The sequence below is a fragment of the Pectinophora gossypiella genome, chromosome 3 (assembly GCF_024362695.1).
Source record: "Pectinophora gossypiella chromosome 3, ilPecGoss1.1, whole genome shotgun sequence".
Classification (NCBI taxonomy): domain Eukaryota; kingdom Metazoa; phylum Arthropoda; class Insecta; order Lepidoptera; family Gelechiidae; genus Pectinophora; species Pectinophora gossypiella.
In genome coordinates, this window is record NC_065406.1 from 8,776,206 (window position 1) to 8,797,461 (window position 21,256).

At 36.0% G+C, this 21,256-nt stretch overlaps 1 protein-coding gene and 1 long non-coding RNA gene across 3 annotated transcripts in view; one reads left to right on the forward strand and one right to left on the reverse strand.

Annotated features, from left to right (window-relative positions):
- Window positions 1-21,256, reverse strand: part of LOC126381856 (uncharacterized) — a 148,053-nt gene that overhangs the window by 60,634 nt on the left and 66,163 nt on the right. The gene's annotated exons all lie outside the window — the stretch shown is intronic.
- Window positions 1-21,256, forward strand: part of LOC126381875 (uncharacterized) — a 76,836-nt gene that overhangs the window by 36,593 nt on the left and 18,987 nt on the right. The window contains exon 3 of the long non-coding RNA XR_007568992.1: window positions 11,642-11,680. This is a non-coding gene — a long non-coding RNA (uncharacterized LOC126381875). The remainder of the gene's footprint in view (window positions 1-11,641; window positions 11,681-21,256) is intronic.

The following is a 21,256-nucleotide window of genomic DNA, read 5'->3' on the forward strand; positions in this document are numbered from 1 at the left end:
CCCTCAAAGTTTTCGTTACGATGTCTGTGTGTATGTCGAATACTGAGGGGATGATTCAGAACACGATTCCGAGTTGATATCAAGTGGAATTTTCAATCAGAAAATTCATGAAATTTTTTGTTTATTTTTATTATTTTCGGTTCCTTACTTTTGCGACGGAAAATTCTACTTGATATCAACTCAGAATCATGGTCTCAATCATTCCTCAAAGTTGTCGTTGCGATGTCACTAATACCCTGTATATTAAGAATTATACGATTAATTCAATGGCCTGCTTGTCCCTTCTCGGGTTGGAAGATCAGACAGGCAGTTGCTTCTATAAAAAACTGGACCTGTGAAGTCTTCAGGTTAAGTAAGCGACGTCCCAGTGAAAAGCGGGATAACGCTAGGGAGGTGGGAGGTGGTGTATATGTCGTGGCCGAACGTTGGTTGAAATATCATTAACTGTATGGACAACGATATGGTCAACTTAAGTTGGCTATTTCATGAAATGGTCGAACACATCATGAAATGATCAATTCTAAGATCTGGCCACGCGCGGCAATACAATTCATTCATATACACGTACATACATAAAGACTCTCCTGATCCCTAGGAACTCGACGACAACTTCCAGTCACCTTTGACACGAAGTCCTTAGTTGAATATAATGAACATGTATGATGAGCGCATACCCTATTATGCTAATGGTCGTTGACTTTTATCCCGATCGGTGATACGAACACGTTTAACAAGACTTGAGGAGCGCCGAGTGTCTTCGAGGGAGCACAATTAATCAAATCAAATACACTTTATTGCACAGAACTAAATTACAACAATCACACATAACACATGAATATAGTACAAATTGGGCGGCCTTATTGCTCTAGAGCAATTTCTTCCAGGCAACCACCAAAAGGAAACAAACATTTACAAACAACTTGGATGCGGGATGGTGCAATAAAAAAATCACCTAAAAGTAAAACTAAAGTTAATATAATAAATACTCTATACGTTCATACATTAATAAATACTCAATATAATATAATATAATACATATTTATAAAAAAAAAATAGGTTGTTGTGTACTCAGTAAGTTAAACGAAACAGCTAAATATGATTTTAATTTAAACTCACTTGTGTATTTGCATATGCTATGGTTAATTTCGCAAGTAAATACAGAGTTTGTATAAACACAAGGCTTCATTTACTTTCGCACAAACATACGTCAAAAGAAAAAAAGAATAAAACACGAAGTAATAAGCTGGTAATAAATAAATAATTAATTTTTAATTTGCCAGCGTCTGTACGTATACAGTGCAATCTTTAGAATTTATAAAATTCTCGTTCTTCGTATAAATCATTAGGTACCTTCCCACGATTCCGACTGTGTGGACTTCAGCTAACGCAGCATTGTTTCGACCTCCATTTTCATGCCCTTAAACGACTTTTTCCGGGATAAAAGCTACTCTTATGTTCTTCCTTGGGTTTCAAACTATCTCTGTTCCTTTCATCTAAAACGGTTCAGCGGTTTAAGCGTGAAAAGATCACAGACAGACAGACTTTACTTTCGTATTTATAATATTAATGAATATTGTTATGAGACAGTATGCTTGTCTTTCTTTCTCTTACCACGTATTTGTCATTTGAAGGTCGTGTGATAGCCATAGCTTACAAGGCCAAGACCCAGATCTATTTTTAACCCAAAAAGCCCGTTTATTTACCCGCCTAGCCTTGTTACATCACATCATAGTCCCGAGTATCATTATTACCTGTAAAAGCGCGGCTCTCTCTTGTTTATTGATCTGTTTTTGTTTCATATTGTTATCGTTAGAGGCTCAATAAAAGAGAATTGACGTTCATTTTATAATTATGTTTATAGCCTTTTAATGATTTTATATTTTAAGCCTAGCTTTGTATCGTTAATTTTGTTACTGTTCTCATCAAGTTCAATCAGTCAATCAAATACACTTATATTGCACTAAACTAAATTTCAACAATCAGACGTCACTTCTACAATCCGTTTCATTTGTGGTATCCTGTGATTGGCGAACAAAAATTGTATTTACTATAATTATTTTTTGTAAGCTAATGGATATCCTAAATAAATAAATCAATTTATAAAATTCATTTAATACTCTTTGATGTTCTATAATTTTCCTTGATTATTAAACTTTGTATGTGCTCTGGAGAACGTAACAAACAAATATTCTTCCTGCAAATAATACATATATACATACATACATAAACTCACGCCTATTTCCCACCGGGGTAAGCAGAGACTATAGGATTCCACTTGCTTCGATCCTGACACACTTCTCTTGCTTCCTCCACATTCATCATTCGCTTCATACACGCACGGCGGTTCAGAGTAGATCGTATTAAACCTTTTCTAAGGACGTCTCCAATTGCAATAATACAAATAATACTTAGTTTAAAAACGTTTTATTATACGATATTGCAAAGGAAAGTGGAATGTGTATTCGAAACTTGTGTACATTTAATACATTTCATAATAGTAGTATCATATTTAAACTAAACTTATTTTATATAGGATAGGGAAAAGGTCGTGCTCGTTTATCTATAGCAATAAATCGTCCTTGGTGGCTTCTGAATGTTATTATTAAGCCGATCTCCGACCCCTGTCACATGAATATCTACGAAGAAATATTATAAGTATCTAGTTCACAAAACACTTTTAAATAAATTACTTTCTTTTTTTAATAAGTATATTAACTTTATAACTGAAAGTGTCTTTTATGATTGCAATGACACGCCACAGGTTGTCAAAAAACAACAATTTGCAGCCATTTTATTAAATTGAGGAGTCTTCTATGATGAAAGGAAGGAGTCTGTCTGAGAACTGATATTAGGCAGCTAAATTACTCAATTGTATACCAATATTTGAATTGTAGCGTGGACAGCGACTCCCCGCACGGCGACTGCTTTTTTATGTTTATTTTTATTTTTTTAAAGAACGTCTAGGGTCCTGTGCCGAGGTTTTTCTTGCAGCTTTTTTTCCCCGGCTATACAGGTTGTGAGAAGCTGCAGTAGTTTTAGGCGGATGAGACGTTCGTTATGTAAAAATTGACGATTCAAAGTGTAACAATGTTACCTACTGAATAAAGATATTTTTGAAATTGAATTTGAATTTGAGTGCATTAAGAATGAAAGGTTTTATAAATCATCGACCGCTTACAACGCAATACAACAAAAATATACAGGAATGGTAGGGCCACCGTATCGAATACTGAGAGGGATGATTCAGCTCGTGATTTTTGAGTTAATAACAAAACTTTAGTACTAGAGATGTTCGTCTGATACGTAGTATCTCTTACTAGTCTGTGCTCTACTTGGTCTGCGAACTATCGGTCGGTCAACTGTCATTTTAATTCGTTGATTACCAGTAAATAAATCGTCTCTATAAAATAATATATTTGTTTACACAATTTAAATTGAATATTTGAATATTGTGCATTGCTATAATATAATATGAAAAGTTTTCAAGATGAATTTTCCGTCTCACAATTCATATTTTATAGTTTTTTTTTAATTAGTTCCGATGGATTCGTTATGGTTGATTAGTTGATGTATTAGTTGATGGATTAGTTCGGATGGTTCGTTGTGTAAAAATTGACGATTCAAAGTGTAACTATGTTACCTACTGAATAAAGATATTTTTGAATTTGAATTTGAATTTTGGATAAACCACTTGATTTAACTCAGAATGATGAGCTGAATCATACCTCAAAGTTTTTGTTACGGTGTTACTAACACAATAAAACATATCTATAGGTACACGGCAATTGGCGACTTACAATTCAATAATGGTGTTTCTTGACCAACCTTGACCTACGTGATACGTAATTTCATCTCCTGAAATTGACATCTTTCAAACAATGGATTTTACTAGCCCCGCTTAGGATGCGGAAGAGAATTTTTACGTGATCGTAAAAAAATGGATAGATGACCGCCCCCGACGCGACGACTCGAGTGTACGTAAGTGATTCCACTTGTTCTCGAAGTTATGAAGCACTAATTTTATATTTTATAAGATTGAAGATACGAACCATTGTTATCTTTAATTGATGCCGAGGTAGAGCGCAGAAATAATAAATTAAACTACTGTAAGTACCTAATAAATATGTAGATACATGAAGGTATCTTTATATTCTTACCTGGAGTGCCTAGGAACAACCAGAAATCAAAGGAATGAAGGAATTTCTATATTTTTCCAGTACACACCATTTAATTTTATATTAAGTTATACCTGTCGTTTTCTTATCCGCCTAAAGGGAAAGGGACGGATAATCGACATGCATTTATAAAATACACGTAAATTTTAGGCAGTAATAAAAATCACCCTCCCAAAATTTTATATTGGCCAATAACCCGACAGAATTAACTTTACAGTACGCCTATTTTATTCACCCGGGTCAATAATTCATTCTCTCATCATTTTAAAATGATCAGTTGTCAATCAGCCGTCCCTTTTATTTTCGGTGGATAAGAAAATGACGGGTCTAAATTCAAATAAAATTAAGAGGTGTCTGCAAGAATCGAGGCCAATGAGTGGGTAAAGATATGACATCTCAGTTGTTGCCGTCCATTGCACGATACATTACAATACAATACAATACAAATACACTTTATTGCACCAAAACACATACATTCACACACATTCATACATTCACACATTCATTTTTTTTACATTCTGGGTAACACAGATATAATTAAACATATTTTCATTCCTAGATGCCGCATGAAGCGAAACAGATTTAGTCAAGCATGGATATGAATGAAAACAGACCTCATTAACGTAAAGTTTTCAACAATAATATTCGAGTACCGGGCTCCTGTTATTTTAGTATAACGCAAGGTCCGTTATTTTAGAGTAGGTAAGGTTGCAATTTAAATTTACTTAAATTTGTTATATGTTTGATATTTTTGTTAGTTAAATTAAAATTCAAGCGAGGTTTTCTTACAAAAAGTCGTAAAAGTTTAATAAGGGTCGCTTAGAGTCTTCCGTAATATGTGAATATCTATACATAAAATAAATATTTCATTACATACATAAGTACACAAGAATATTGATACAAGAAATAAAAATGGTAGAAAACATAGGTCTCAGTGTGTACGGCTCCTTACAGTATACTAAAGCAATCATTTGGATAAAAATACTTTTTTCCGGGAGCTTTTAGCTGTCGATTTTTGAAGGCATGGGCACATTGGGGTACTTTTTATTATCCTTTAAGGTCCAAATTCTAATAAAAGCTGATAATACGGTGGGCTCGTAAGACTTTAGTACCTTGAACGGATGCGGGTGTGAACATTTCGGTTCCACGGGATTCAATTGGTGGAGAGGACGCGCGCGTTTGTATTGAAGAACGATTTAATCCAAAGGGAGATATCCGTGGGTTTTAGTGTTTAAGGACACCATTGGTACCTTTGAGCGTTATCGAGGACACGCTGAGAATCATTTTATTACTTTCCCTGTTTCCTTTGATAAAGATTTAAAAAGCAGCAGATGAAACTTTATTTTCCCGACTACACATATGTTGATAAACATGAAGAAATAAAAGCTATTTTCTTTATAAACTAAAATACAGCGATGGCTTTGAAATTGCGAGTGGAAGCAAAGCAAATAGAAATTAAAACGTAATGTTAGAGGAGGGACATGAACTTGTTGTGTTTCTTGAACCGTGCAGTAGAGACGAGATCTAAATGCTCCGTGAAAATGTTATTTTAATCATTTATGCAGAGTGCAAAGAGAAACGAGTTGGTTCTACGTCATAACATAACTCTGATACCAAGCTGTATGGAAGATATTAATAGCTATCTTAATTTACTTATGTTCTGCGTCGGTGAATATTATCATTTGATGTAAAGGAAATATTTTACTTGATGTGATGGGAATTCTCTTATATCTTGTTTAAAAACTGTTCAATTCGCGAAAATAGAAAACCTAAGTGTGGTCGTCATGGATTTTTTTTGTGAGTTGGAATACCTCATCAACGGTGTCGTTGTGTCAGGATAGTGAGCCCCCAACAGCCTCTGACGAGAATGTATATAATGTGAAATACAGGTTGTTATAAATTCTTTATGTTAATCTTTTTCTTCTGTCGTGTGGGATGGATTACCAACCCCTGGTGTCAGAGTTACTATTGAGCCGCCAAAGGCTCCTGACATGGCTCACGTAGCGACTACTGACTTACATCAGTAAGTAGTAACCGGGACCAACGGCTTAAGGTGCCTTCCGGAGCACGGATCATCTTACGTTTATGTTAATAAAACATCGTCTATTATCTCCGGGTTTTATGATCAGTAGTGTTTGTTATTCCCACACCGGTTTTAATAACAAATCTTCGAGGTGGATTACCAACCTCATCAACCCTGGTATCAGGGTTACTATAGTGCCGCCAAAGGCCCCTGACATGACTCATGTAACGACTACGTACAAACAAATCTTCTATACGGGTTGAATTTTCAACCGTGAACGTGCTTGTATTAAAGGTAATATTAAATTTAATAGCTGTTCGGGGACGATAAGGCACGACGTGTGTCATCTTGTCAGCAAGTACTCGACTATTACGTCATACTGCTCGGAATATTGCAGCATGAAATATGCTTGAAAGCATATTCTGACTCTTTATTATGAAGCTACTTATTTCTAAAAATATAGTCGGAAAATGTTCTATAAAAGTTTTGATTTTGTAAGCATTCATAGCTGGCATATCGTAGAATATCATCTCCCTAGGTTATCTCATTTTTCATAGGGTCCGTTTACCTAACCTGAATATTTGACAGGTTCAGTTTTTTATAGAAGCGACCGCCTGTCTGTCCTTCCAATCTGCGAAGGTAAAAGTAGCCTAATACAGATAAGGTCTCATACCTCCGAAATTTCTCGGGAATATGGATTTCCTCAACATGTTTCCTTCACCACTGAGCACGTGATAATCATATAAGATAAGCAGGGATATCGTAGAACGTAAAAGTTAATTAAAACATCCCAGTCCTGTTTAACATGGGAAGACATATTCTGATAATTTCTGATACAGTTTTATCATAAGTAAGAAGTTTTTTTTGATCTAAGGTTCCCTCGAACGTATCGCTCTGAATAATGAACAAGTAATTATTCTGAGTTTTTCGTCCTTGACCGCATAATTTGCTATCCCTTTTAGCAAATGCCACATCGTAGCAAACTGCTACGGAGGCACGTCCAAAAAGTTTGCATAAGTGTCGTGCTGCTTTCCCGTAGCAAACATAGTAGTTAGAAAATGGTTTACGTCTTCATTAGTTTGGGTAGAATATTTTAGTGGTTTTTAATGTTTTGCTACATTAGCAACTTGGTGTTTTAAAGAAGAATGAGGTTACTGTGACGACCCAAAAAATAATATATCGTCACTGGAAAGGCAAAATTACATAAGCGCCAAAATATCCTAAAATAGCAGTCCATTTTATAATATTATTTGCTAGATATAGAAAATGAAAAGCCGTGTCATCTAAATTGAATAAATTGGTCAAACATTATGATAAAAAAACGAGAAAGCTACTTTAAACGGCTTTTTCTTGAAAAGACATTTTGGCCCTTACGTATTTTTGCCTTTTCAGTGACGATATAGCAAGTATCGCCTAGCAAGTCTATTTAGTCTAGCAATGTATGATTTTATGTGAAGTTTTAGTGAAGAATATTTTACTAGAATAGTATATGTTTATTTTACAAAAACTTAGAGTGATTTGAAATGAAGTTCATGAGCTTAGTTAAGTAAAATTCTCTGATCAAAATCAACATCTTAATGAAATATAAGGTTCTAACTTTGAAACCGTAAACATAACATGTCGACGCAATTCTAACAAGAACAACACAAAATGCAACGTATGCGTAATGAATTTAGGTAGTAAATGTTTAATGTAAACAGAATAGTATGAGCCTCAGGCAGGATTTACAGGCGCGTGACCTCACGGCAAATGAGGTATTTGTGGAGTGTAGGAGGCGAGACTCCAAACCACACGCAGAGTTCACACAAACGCGGGATAAATAAGCAAGCAGTGTGGTAACTTTACTAAACTAAGTACAGAGCTAGTAAAGCTTTCAATGAATTGTCACGTGATACAGATTTGGATCTGTTTAATATTAGACCTAAAGATAGTAGGCACCAGCTGAGTTGTGGTTTTTTTTGAGTAGTCTAAGCGGATTCCAAATGGCGGGGCGTGAATTTTTTTGGCGAGTTTGCTGTTCTCATCTCATATAGATATTAAGTTGTTATTTGCGAAAACCTGTAATTGGCTTATTGTATAGTTATAACATAATCTATTATTTCTTATGCTGTTGGTTTTCCGAAGAAAATAAAATAAAATAAAACTGTTCACTCGTTTCGTATCAACAATCTTCTTCTTCTTCTCTCGTGTGGGTTGTGCGATCTATGACCGACTTTATTAACCCTAACTCCTAACTCTACCTAAGAGGTACTATTAAGCCGCCAAAGTCCCCTAATGTGGCTCAGGTATCGACTACATATCTGCAATAAACCCAATACCCTGCTGTACATAATCCAGTTAATAATCCACTACATTGCATAATATGCAAACAGGAATATTCTCATGCAATTTACTTAAACTGTTATTCGTCAGTTCCGGTTACTATTTACTTAAAAAAAAAACACGTAGGTAGTTTTACATTTAATTTTTGATAATAAAAACATTTTAATTTTTTTTTTCATTTCAATAATGATTCTGAATTCAGAGTTGGTGAAGAAATCTTATATGTTTTATAATTATGCAAAATTATGTACATGTGATGGTAGTATTCCAAATTTATATACTTATTGTAAAATTGTTTTATTGTAACGAATGGTAACTTTTTATTTGGACACTGTCTTATCTGGAGAAACATTGCACGCAAGACTACATGTACGTGTGTGTGCTTAGGGTGGTTATTTATAAATAGCTACCAAACTGCTAGTATATATAAAACATTGTAATAAGGCTCTGACTTGACACGAGGGTAACAAAAAAGCGACCCAGGTGTTTCTCCCACTTGTAATTTGGTCCGTTGGTTTTCAACCGCTTAATTTCCGCAGTGCTAAACCGTTCAATCTCAACTCACGCCTTTCTCACAACACAAGTAATGTGTCCTGGTTATGTTTTAATTATAACAATAATAATTATTAATTGTGCAACCTTTTTGTCCGTAGTGTTCTTGAGGAATTACGAATATGTCGCTGGTTTAAATCCGGGTCGAAGGACCATGTTCTTGAGGAATTACGACTTCAGGTAGTGTTAGAAATAAAATGTAAAATCGGAGATAAAAATCAACGTCCAACTCAGTGAGTGACATGTGAAAGTACAAGTGAAAGGGGTTGCGGGGGGAGGAACAATGTCAGCTTAGCGCCTACTAAATAAAAATAGCAATCCGTCTTCATCCTGTCGGGATTAATAAATATAAAAAGGCATCGATCCCCAACAGTAGAGTTTTTTAAGACACTAGTTAAAGTCTAAAATAGTAAGCAGCATAATAAATTCATGAGCATCAAACTCACTAATCACGTTTAAAAAATGTTATATAGTGTCTAGGTGGCGACAGTTGAAGAGCTATTTCGTATGACCAGGGATAAGCACACGTTTCAAGAGCTGAACGCCAACCTTCAGTAATGGAGAGGCACGACAAGAAGTTACAGTATCTACACAGCCTCAGAGCACATTTCTGAACAAACATTATTTACCGTCACGCAGCAGTTGTGGTAAACGCAGCCTCCTCGTGCTAAGATTAATTTCACGATGCTCTCACCTGCCGCAAGATTGCCGGCGGCGCACTCCATTATTCTTAATGTTTCATTTCACCCCTAATCCTGCGTCTATATGTAGATTAATATGGGGCTCTATTACTCCACGGTTGACCTTTGAAAGAGTTACGCTTTACGTATATTTACGTAGGTAATTATGCTTGGTAATACTAAGTACTTAGGTACCTATGTGTTATCTGTGTTTCTTTATTTATACCTATTACATATAAAAAAAATATTATGTTACCAGCTCAAGTTTTATAGTCCGTACGTCAGATATAACGCCGGGGGAAATTGACATATTCTTGAGTTGGTTTAAGAGTGTTTCACTTTTTAGGTTACTCTACGAACGCAGACCTATTTTCAATAAATAATATATTATTAATTTGATGAGAGACGTAATCTGTTCCTACACGTAAAATAACATGGAAGTCCATATTATCTTCACAGTTGACCTTTCGCACAGTTTTATCCTGTACTTAATCATTATTTAAAAGCTAACGTTATCTAGATTATAATTAAATTGATATTTGGATTTATGGGAGTATCGATTCCGTACTAAGTTCCTATCTTATCGAAAAGATAAAAGTAGATTATTAGATTTAAATTTTTAATTTTTTTTAAGTCATTTGTATAACTGTCATGGTTTCTAATAAAATATTATACTTCACACGGAGACAAACGAATACATTATATACGAATATAAATTACGTACTTAATAGTTTCATCAAAATAGGTTGAAAAATCGATAAAAGCACTGCTGAGTGATCAGTGACAATTTTATTCTCCATACTGTCCAGTTAAAATTCGTGATAAATTGCTATAAAATGTGGAGCAACGTGAAGTATGTCCCGTCTGAAGGATGAGTTACGAAAAGAAAAGCAGACAGTTGGAAAAAATGACATGAATATAACACTATGATTTTGCAGTCAAACGATACGCAAAGGGTTATAGTGTAAAAATATAACCAAAACAATATAAATTATATTGTTTTGGTTATATTTTGTTACTCGAGTAGTGTGGGGAAATTTCAGTAATTACGAACACTCTACAGTACACCTGATGGAGAAATAGGCAATTTTTATTTTCAAGTGTCGAAATATAACAGAAATTAATAGCTGTTAACATTTAGGTACTTACAAACGAGTAATTTGAAATCGCATTTCCATAGAGCGAGTTTTATCAAATCTGTGGGAGAATGTTTGTGACAGTTATTGTGTGCTCGAATGACAGGACGTTAATAGTGGCTATTACGAAACAGTTACATAAAGTACTAGGTACGTCATTGGAGAGCTCTGGCTGGTATATTGAAATATGAAAGCGAAAGGTCAAAGGGAAATATTTGTATAACTTGTCGGAACCTCTTGTGTCTTCGATTTTTATTTTCTTTGTTAGTAGTGATGTTTATTTTTAGTACCTATTGTGAATTATCAGAATTGAATAGTAATGATCAATTTACTACTTCTACGTTGTATTTTGCTGCACACTATACATAAATGAAATGAAGCGATAAGGCCGCCATTTGCCATGTACCTAGTAAAGGCTCTTTTGTAACTATTTTCTGTTTGTTTTGGTGCAATAAAGTATATTTGTATTTGTATAATATGAAGTAAAGAATTATTTTTTATAAACAGGGAATCATTTTCGTGTAACCAGGAGACTACTAAGTAATAGTGCATTATGCTGGTGTTATGCAAATTATAAAGAGCTGTTCACTAATCCAACGAAATTGGACGCCGGCCTAGATAATGCAGTGTTACCAATTTGAGCCACAAGCTAGATAATTCGATCTAATTTATGGCTACCTTATGGAGTGATTTACAGTTTTCTTTCCAGGTAATCGATTACACGTATTTACTTGCCATTTTGTTTTATTACAGGCAATTGCAAGAGTAGGCGTACCTCGACATGCCACCTAAGTAAGCTAAGTCGTGTCAACAGTAGAACACATCGTTGTATGCAGTTAAGCTGTCACTGGCTATCGCTGCACATTCATAAATTGTTGTCATTCCATCGCATACACAACTTTATTTTGCGGCCAAAGCTTTTTTGAACAATATTCGACGCTGTAGCAAGCAGTCTGGCAGATAATGGACAATAACCACGACGGGCGACGTAATAACTATATTACGGCGTTTCACTGAGATGCAATTTTAATTTTATTAGTTTGCACTGTATAAAATCACGTTATAATGCTATATTAGAATTTTTATTAAGTATTCTATTTTAAAACGAGAGCACATTGCTTTTTTTAAATTTTTGATTACCGCTATGTATTATAAGCTTCAGCAAAAGTTGTTCGAGATCTTCAACGTGACTTACCAAAGTGAAACTTGCGCAAATGCCGCAGCGTGCGTTAAGGTAATCTCGGTCCACCCCGCCCATCCACAATGTTTCATACCCCGTTACTACTTACTGGGAGGAGCTCGGTGGCGCAGCGGTTAACGCGCTCGGTCTGCGATTGTTGAAGTAAAGCAACTTTCGCAGAGGCCGGTCATAGGATGGGTGACCACAAAAAAAAAGTTTTCATCTCGAGCTCCTCCGTGCTTCGGAAGGCACGTTAAGCCGTTGGTCCCGCCTGCATTAGCAGTCGTTAATAACCATCAATCCGCACTGGACCCGCGTGATGGTTTAAGGCCCGATCTCCCTATCCATCCATAAGGAAGGCCGGTGCCCCAGCAGTGGGGACGTTAATGGGCTGATGATGATGATACTACTTACTGATGTAAGTTAGTAGTCGTTACTTGAGCCATTCAGGGGCCTTTGGCGGCTCAATAGTAACGGCCTGAGACCAGGGTTGATGGGGTTGGTAATCCACCTCACAACCCACACGCTAGAAGAAGATCGTAAACCTATAAAAATAAATATGATTAAAAACAGCTACGTAGGTATTAGGTTTTAGAAAATTGTATACTTTAAACTGTAAAGATAGGCTACATAAGTCATCTTCGGGCGCATCAGCGTCGTGCCGACTAGGAGTCGAAGTGGTCGCCATGGCCGAGAGATCACTTTAAACTTCATTTCAGATTTCAAAAGGTTGGTTTTCAGTTATTGTTATATTAGCGGGATTGTGGCCCCGCCTCTTTCCGACCCTGGTTCACAGGTTAATGTAGATGGGTGGGTTTCGTGTCCAAGATCATTAACATTCCTGCATTTTTTATCACTCCACGTTTAGCCTTTGGCTTCTTTTGGCTTTGAATGTAAAATATGTGGTGGAAATGCTTTTAGGAATCGCGAAGTAGAAATCTAACAAGATTTAGTGCCAGTATTAATCGCTTGGAACGAATTGGTTTTTGGGCCAACACTGAAGTTTCCAATGCTCAATATCTCTTGTTATTATACATAAGACATTATTTATTTTGAAATGTCTAAATATAATGAAATGTAGATCAAAACACTTGAAATAAAATCTTTTTTGAAGTAGAGCAAGGCGAACCGAAAGTTTAAAAAAATCAAGATTGTCAGCTGTCTGATTAAATGAAGTTTTAATGATATTATAATTTTATAACAGAACTATTAAAAGTTTTACCGACGTTTCTGCTTCGATTCGACTGTTTTAAGCCCAGTAGATTATTTTAAAATTATGTTTATATCTACGTCGCGGCGATAAAATATTATTTAACAGAATTCACACCAAATTCTTTGAGCAAGAATTTTATGTAAGTGGGTGGTATGAATTGCTTGTTCCAAATGAGTGGTAGAAACATGTCCCAGGTATAAGACACACTGCACTGTAATACTCCGCTAATACTTTTCCCTGGATTCATATCTCAAATCAAAACGAATGACTGTTACCGGTAATCGTGGTTGCGTGTTCAACGCAGGCCTAACTCTGAATTACCTACTTCTATTGCTGGTAACGGGTTACCCCCTTCGACGATAACCATAAGTAAGTCGCTTTTAGGCTCTTGTATTTAAATAAATGGAGAAAAGGGTACAAACTTCCTATTTGAGAGTATCCGTGGCCGTAAACTACCGTCAAATAGAGATGAATATAAAGTCGTATTACATTGCTTTCTCGGCGGGCTTACATTAGACGTTATTGTGCCTTTCTATGCCCCGAGGACTGGGGATTGACGTAAGTTTTAGGATTGTCGATCCCATTTGGGGAACAGAACATTGTTTCCGAGGATATCACGATTTATACGTTCAATGTATAGTTGACCTTTGGAGGCAGCTGGCTCGCAAGTTGGAAACTAATTTCCTGCGGCACAAAGCAATCGCCGGGCCAATGTGTATGATAGACGAACGTCCCGTTGATTGACTCTCAACTACAGCGACGAAAAAAAACGTATATTTTTAATTCATTCAATCCAGTAGACAGGGTAACTGTCGCTATAGTGGCTCCCAGGGGCGCCGTGTGGACGTTTCGTTTGCAAATTGCACATGTTTTGTCACTGTGTGACAAATGGCTGGACAAAACGAAGATTGATGTAGGGGTGAGTTTTGTCCACATGCATATTATAATACCTACTCAAAATGTTTTTTTTCCCTATGTCTTATGTCGGATCAAGACACCGAAGTGTGAACACACACATTGCAAGCAAGTGACTTTGATCACACGAATATGGAAAGCCTTTACGTTTTTTCAATGGCTACCTGTTTGTATAGCATCAGCATCATTAATTTAAGAGCCACGCTCTTGTCGGTGTAGCTTTCTCCATTCTTGCCTATCAAAGGTCAATTCTTTCACTTCCTTATAAGACACGACGTTCGTTTTTTATATAGAGGTAATTTTATTAATACTCCTACTTTATAATCTGTGCGTATGCCTGAAAAGGTAGTATTTGGTGATACTCAATGAAATATACCAGCTGTTTGTAACCTTAATACCATGCACAGAATAAATTTCATTTAATTCATTTATGTAGTCCCATTAAACGTGAAGCATGGGTACTTAGTGAATGTTGTGATGGATGTACATCTGATCTACCCTAATTGGTAATATAGTCGTGAGGTTATGTAAACGCCACCAGGCACCTTAACTCTACACGATAGGAGATGTATGACTAAAACAATTATGACGTTAAAAGTATCATTTATTCAATCATTTATTGTACATCATCATCAGCTGTACGACGCCCACTGCTGGGCATAAGCCTCCCCCAAGGATCTCCACGACGATCGGTCCTGCGCTGCCCGCATCCAGCGGCTTCCCGCGACCTTCACCAGATCGTCGGTCCACCTTGTAACGGGCCTACCCACTGAGCGTCGTCCGACACGTGGTCGAAACGAGGCTGCAGGACTCAGCGGATGTCTTACGATAGACAACTTAATAGACAGATCTCGAAGTCTTTGACGAGCGACCTTCGCCAATTTAATACTACATTTATTGTACACATGACGATATAAAAACTCAATATGACGACAAGTAGGGATATAAAAGGCGCAACTTTCTTTTCTCCTTTTTTTTCATTTCTTCACTTGAATACACCATCTCATGTTCATAATCTCTGTAGCAGAGCTATTGTTAACACTCATTTGTATAGGCGCTTGAAGATGGTACGAAGAAATGTTTTACCAGGTTACAGATAGGTTTCTTAAGGTCGTAATCTATTTGACTAATATTGTTTTATTGGCCAATTCTACAAATTCTGTGTTATACAACTCTTTGCCTTCTTGGCTAGAAAAACCGAGAGTGTGGTGGTTGTTCTTTGTTGTCTGGTGTTCCAGTGTTGCTGACCTAAGTGATTGATGTACTCTGCGCTAGTTGGCTTGCCGGCTAGGGTGATAACAGGATATATGTCTTGCAAGACAAATATGTTTTAAGATGATAAACGAGGTCCGTAGACACCAGCTAAAATTAATTAACCCATGGAAGTGACAATGTAAGTAACTTTGTAGGAACCCAGCTTAAGTAGTAATAAAAAATACGAGTTTAAATACTAAAATCCGGCTCCGAAAAAATCACGCTCTTAAAAGTATGAAACAAGAAATAAGGTATATTTCTATGAAATTATTCCGAATAGCGGTATTTAGTAGCTTTACTTTTAGGCCAGATTTAGCGTAACGACAAAACCATCGGAAAATCAAGACGCTTCTAGTGACACCTCATTTGTTAAAAATACTGACAGGGGGCTTAGAAGTTAGGTTGGAACAGACCTATATACATATACACATATATTATGTACATACATAGCGGTCAAACACATAACCCTCCTTTTTGCTTCGCCGAAGTCGGGTAAAGATTTTTTAGTTTTGTGATTGAGTCATGTTCATGTGTATTTTTGACTTCTAAGTTTGCATGGTGGAATCTCGCATTGGTTTCTGTATATCAGCGTGTTATAGTGAAAACCAGGTACTAAGTACGCGCTTCTGGGGGTTAAAATGTTTGCATTGCGCACTTACTTTTATATGCGCAAATGTCAAATCGCAATATTGCTTTCTTAGATTTTAACCACCCTGTTCTTCATCTGATTCTGATTCCATTCTGATTTGATTTCTCTCATCAATCCTCGATTTCTTTCATTAATTTCAATCCGAGTAAAACTTGAGACCACATTTTTTACCTGGATTGACACTAGATTGCCTATTGCGACGTTTCTTTAACAAAAATCACTTCCGAATGTATTTTTTTCAAAATATAGTATATCCAACACATCTGAATTTATCATATAAACCGAGGAAGGGCAAGTGTCCTTTAGTAAGTTTTCCGGCCAAGTAGTTAATGCCATCTGCGGCAAATCTACAATAAGTCACGTCAAAAAAAAAAAAAAAAATTTAGTAAGTGCTAACTTGGGAAATAAATACAATGCCAAAGTTACTTTTCTCTATATGGTTTCCAACTATTCGTATCAGTTACTTTTTACTAAACGTCTGTGACGTCATAGAAATGTCAGACTTATTATTAATACGTTTTCCTTGATTAGAATTCATAAATAAGTTAAATAGAAAAAAGAAAATGATTTTCGTTAGTTTTAGATTTGTATTTATTTAGTAATCAGAATTTCATAATTTATCTTGAATCGACCAAATTGCTTTTCCATTTTTATACAATGGCGATCAATTTAGAATCTAATTAGATGTTAATTCCATTATTTTTAATTGACACCGAGCGAAAGCTATAAACCTGGTTCTAGGTCATTCAGATCTAGGCTAAACTAAGTCAAGCAATTCAGGTGTAGACAAATTATATCGTCTATAGACATTAAGCTATTTTACACACGAAACATGTCTTTGGCATACAAGTTGATAGAAAATAATCTGTAGTAGTCATTTTTATGATGATATAAGTATACGACTTTAGGGAAAAAGGTCACATCAAAGCAATTAATTTAAAAAGCAATATTGCAATTTGACATGTGCGCATATAGCAAAAAAAATGAAAAAAAAATATATAATTCTTTATTTCACAAATTTTAGTTACATCGTGGCCGAGACCTCCCATTAAGTAATCCTAGGATACTTGTGGCGGGAATGTTTCGCAATTCCCAAGGGGTAGGTACAGTTTGTGAGTTAAGATAAGTATTTAAGTATTATAAGTATATTGCTTTTTAGTGGAATTGCTTCAATGTGGTCTTTTTAACCCGTTGCGTTACCAATCCGTTCCCCTTATTCTAACCTTGAGTTCTGTTTCATAAAAACTTAAACAAGTAGAGGTTTTTGGACTGCCCGATCTTGATTGTAGATTATAGATGAAGTTGTTTCCCGTCTGCCTCTATTGATTTTTACGTTTGGCGTAACTTGAAATTTAATACGATTTGTCTGCTTGTCTGACACCACAAATCAGCCTCTCTTTAGCACCTTCGAGCATCAAAAATGGCATATTTTTGACGTACTTAAATATTAAAAAAACGCTTTTAACTTATTTACGATTATAAAATTGCATTGATTTTTTAGAAAATATCACTACTTCCCTTGGCTCTTTCAGAAACCATTATGTTGTATATGAATAAAAAAAAGTGATGATGGCCGCTTTAGGAATTTGTATTCAAATTTACAAAAAATAAAGTTAAGGAAACTATGGGTGTAATCTAAATACCATAATGTAACACTCATGTAAACGACCAGTTGTTTAAACTTTATCGGAAAAGCTCGGAAAAAGGAGGAAATGGGGCGTGTAATCGGTTGTTATTGGGAAAATATTAGACTTGTTTTCACCTATTCCCATAATTGTTGGAAAGCCATTCTCGTCACGGTAAGCGTGTCCTTCGTACCAAAATAGCTGTGGCAATTAATTAGTGGCTCAGTAGGGCGGACCCCGGGAAACTTTTACTATGAATGGAATTTATCGTTCGCCTTATAACCAATACCGATCATTTTTAACATAAGTTTCTACTTATTAATATATGCCGGAATAAATTAGGATACGCGCGACAACTTATTTCGTGGAATTTATTTGTATTTCTTGGTTAGTTTTGTGGGCTTTGTCCTATTTTCATAGCATTGAAATTTTGATTTGATTATCGAAATGAAATATCGAGTTCTTTATAAACACGACATTGGTGATGAATAGTTGGATTCAAATATGGGAATACCTATCGTTACCATGGAGACAAGGTCTTGTCATTGTATCATTCTCCATTCTTGTCTATCAAAGGCCAATTCTTTGACTTCCTGAATATTTTGTAAAACATATATGAAAGGTTATTTATGTCGAAACGAGTTTTTGTTTTCTATTATTATACAATTTGTATTGTTAACGTAAAACCATTAAAAAACTGATACAATGAGCTCTTACAATAGAAAACATAATATAACACACATAAAAGACATAAACAGCCTATACACGACCCACTGCCTGCTAGTAGCCCGGGACCAACGGCTTATCGTGCCTTCCGAAGCACGGAATCATCTTACTTTTTTGGACAATCAGGTGATTCAAGCCTGCAATGTCCAAAAGTGAAGTCACAAAGTAATTTCGACAATGTCCCCATTGGGATTCGAATCCGGACTTCCAGACCGTGAGCTCAACGCTCTAACCACTAGACCACAGAGGCTGTTGTGTAAAAACATATATTGCAAAATAAAAGGTAATTTCGCGCCAAGTCACGTGACGTACCGCCTGAGCCCCGTGTTACTCTTTGGACACAACTACTTAGAAAATTTGCAAACTGCTTTGTTCAAACAATAGGCGCATACACCTTCCAGTTGTGTGTTTCATTGTTCACTTTCATAATCAATACCTTGTTTACTAGTTAACAAACAGAAAGGCAGGGAAATATAGAAATCACAGCTTTCACAGCGCTCAATAGTCGTTACTTTGACTCGGCGCGGGGCCAACGTATAGTTAAAATACTCGTGGGCGCGAGAGACCGTGTTATTCTGATTTTCCCTGGACGCCTGCCAAGAGAGTTTACAGATATATCCTTATTGAAATGTGCAGACCTGCACTACGCTAATTCCAATCGCGGCCACTCACTTTACGTGCAACTAGCACGCCAACTACAATTACCCATAAATAGTACCTCCGTGCGCAATGAGTCTATTATAAGAGCAAAATGGCTTTCTAATTTAGTTAATGGCGACTAATTTTGAAGAAAAATGGTCATCATGATTGTCGGTTGGAAATGTAAAGTCGATTCGTGTTCTACTTCTTTCGAAGCCAAACCATAAATCAATTTTAACTTCCAAGTTTAATGTCGGCGTTTGTTGGCAGTTATAAACTGACATAAAATTTTTAATGTTCGAGCCAAAGATTTGAGACCGTCAAATAAAATAGGTTAGTTAAAGTGGAATGAAAATGCGTAAGAAATAGAAAGATCACAATATGAACCAAAAATACGAAAATTATTTACAGAGACATAAAGAAAGTTCTGCTAAACATTTGATTCCTTGATCAACTTCATCGAAGTGCCCTGTTTAAGTGGTGGTTCCTCTTGGACTATGATTACTTAGTATTTTAAAGTAGAGAATTATTGTTCTTCTTACACCGGGGAAATCTGCGCTTTGGCACGAATCTGAATTATTTGTGAGTCTGTGGTTCGTGTAGGTAGCACTAGCACGTACCAACCACTCCGTCTTCCGATTTCATGGGTGTGGACTTGAGTACTACGATTTCTCGTTATACCGTGTAACTCCTGTTCTTTTGGTTTTGTTAGAATCTGCTGACTGACTGTTACTGACCGTATAATGTTTTGAAAACTGTTATTCATCTAGTTATTCCCTTGATGTACCTAAATCAAAAATAAAAGGTTTATTTTATAAATCAACATCGGCCAAGTCGCGATTGACGTATTTTTTTATTATTTTCAGTACCATAATATTGCGACGGAAAATTCCGCTTGATATCAACTCAGAATCATGGTCTGAATCAGCCATCAAAGTTATCGTTACATAATACATATGTCACCAACATTTTCAAAATTTCCAAACATGTAAACTACTTCAGTTTGAGGTTTACGCAGTTATTATTGTAATTAAAGTACACAATACCCCTGATTTTAACGAGTGTTTTAGTTATCATATGGTCCCCAGGCACACTCGTGTGTTAAATCATGTATCGTTAGGACGCGACGTGGTACCGCACGTGTGTGAACCGCCATACCATCACGTCCAAAAGATCTGCCTTTCAGGGTCATATTCGACACGAGGTCACTAGGGAGAGAGTCTTAAGAAGGGCCTTCTCAGGTAAGGCCAGGCGCGCACTACAAGTTTACAAACCAAGCCGTCTGCTACTACCGCCACGTGCCAGATCCATCATCATTCAGCCACTCCGTCTCATTTAATCAACCTGAGACAGCTTAATAAAATTTTGGAACGTTGATGAATAACAGGTGGGACCCCGTAATATATTTACTCGTTTCATCAATATTTATAATGAAGATACATTTTCTTGACTGAGCTATCTGAAACTTGATATAAAGTATAAATATAGGTTTCGTTCGAGAAGGCTGTCAAATGTTTCCATTTCACAAAAAGCTTTTAGCACTTTTTTTTAAAACGAAACCTTTTTCTTTCTTCCTTTGGCGATAAAGTGTTGGTTTCACAGTAATTATCTTTATCATTTAGTTGTGTTTTAAATATATAATGGTGCTAATTCCTGTAAATACCATCTAATTTTATTTTAAGTTATATCTGTCATTTTCTTATCCGCCGAAAAGGAAAGGGACGGGTAATCGACAAGCATAAAATTTATGGAACACACGTCAATTTTAACACAAATCTAAACCAACCGTCTAAAAATTTTACACCCGTCAATAACCCGACACAGTTAAGTAGACAGCACGTCAAACGGATTGCATACCAGCGACGTACCTTCTGATTCGCCCGGGTTATTCATTCATTTACTCATTCTTCCTAAAATTAAGAGCTGTGAATCATCCGTCCCTTTCCTTTTCGACGGATATGAAAACGACGGATATAACTTAAAATAAAATTAGGCGGTGTCTGCAGGAATCGGGGCCATTGTGTAAAATGTGTTTTAAACAAGTTAATGGAACGTCAAAAGCTTTCTTAAGTAGTAATTAATATACAGAAGGCTTTAGATTAACGATTTGAAAATCTTTGTTTTACCTATTTATCTATGCAATGGATTGCATATTACGATCTTCAAA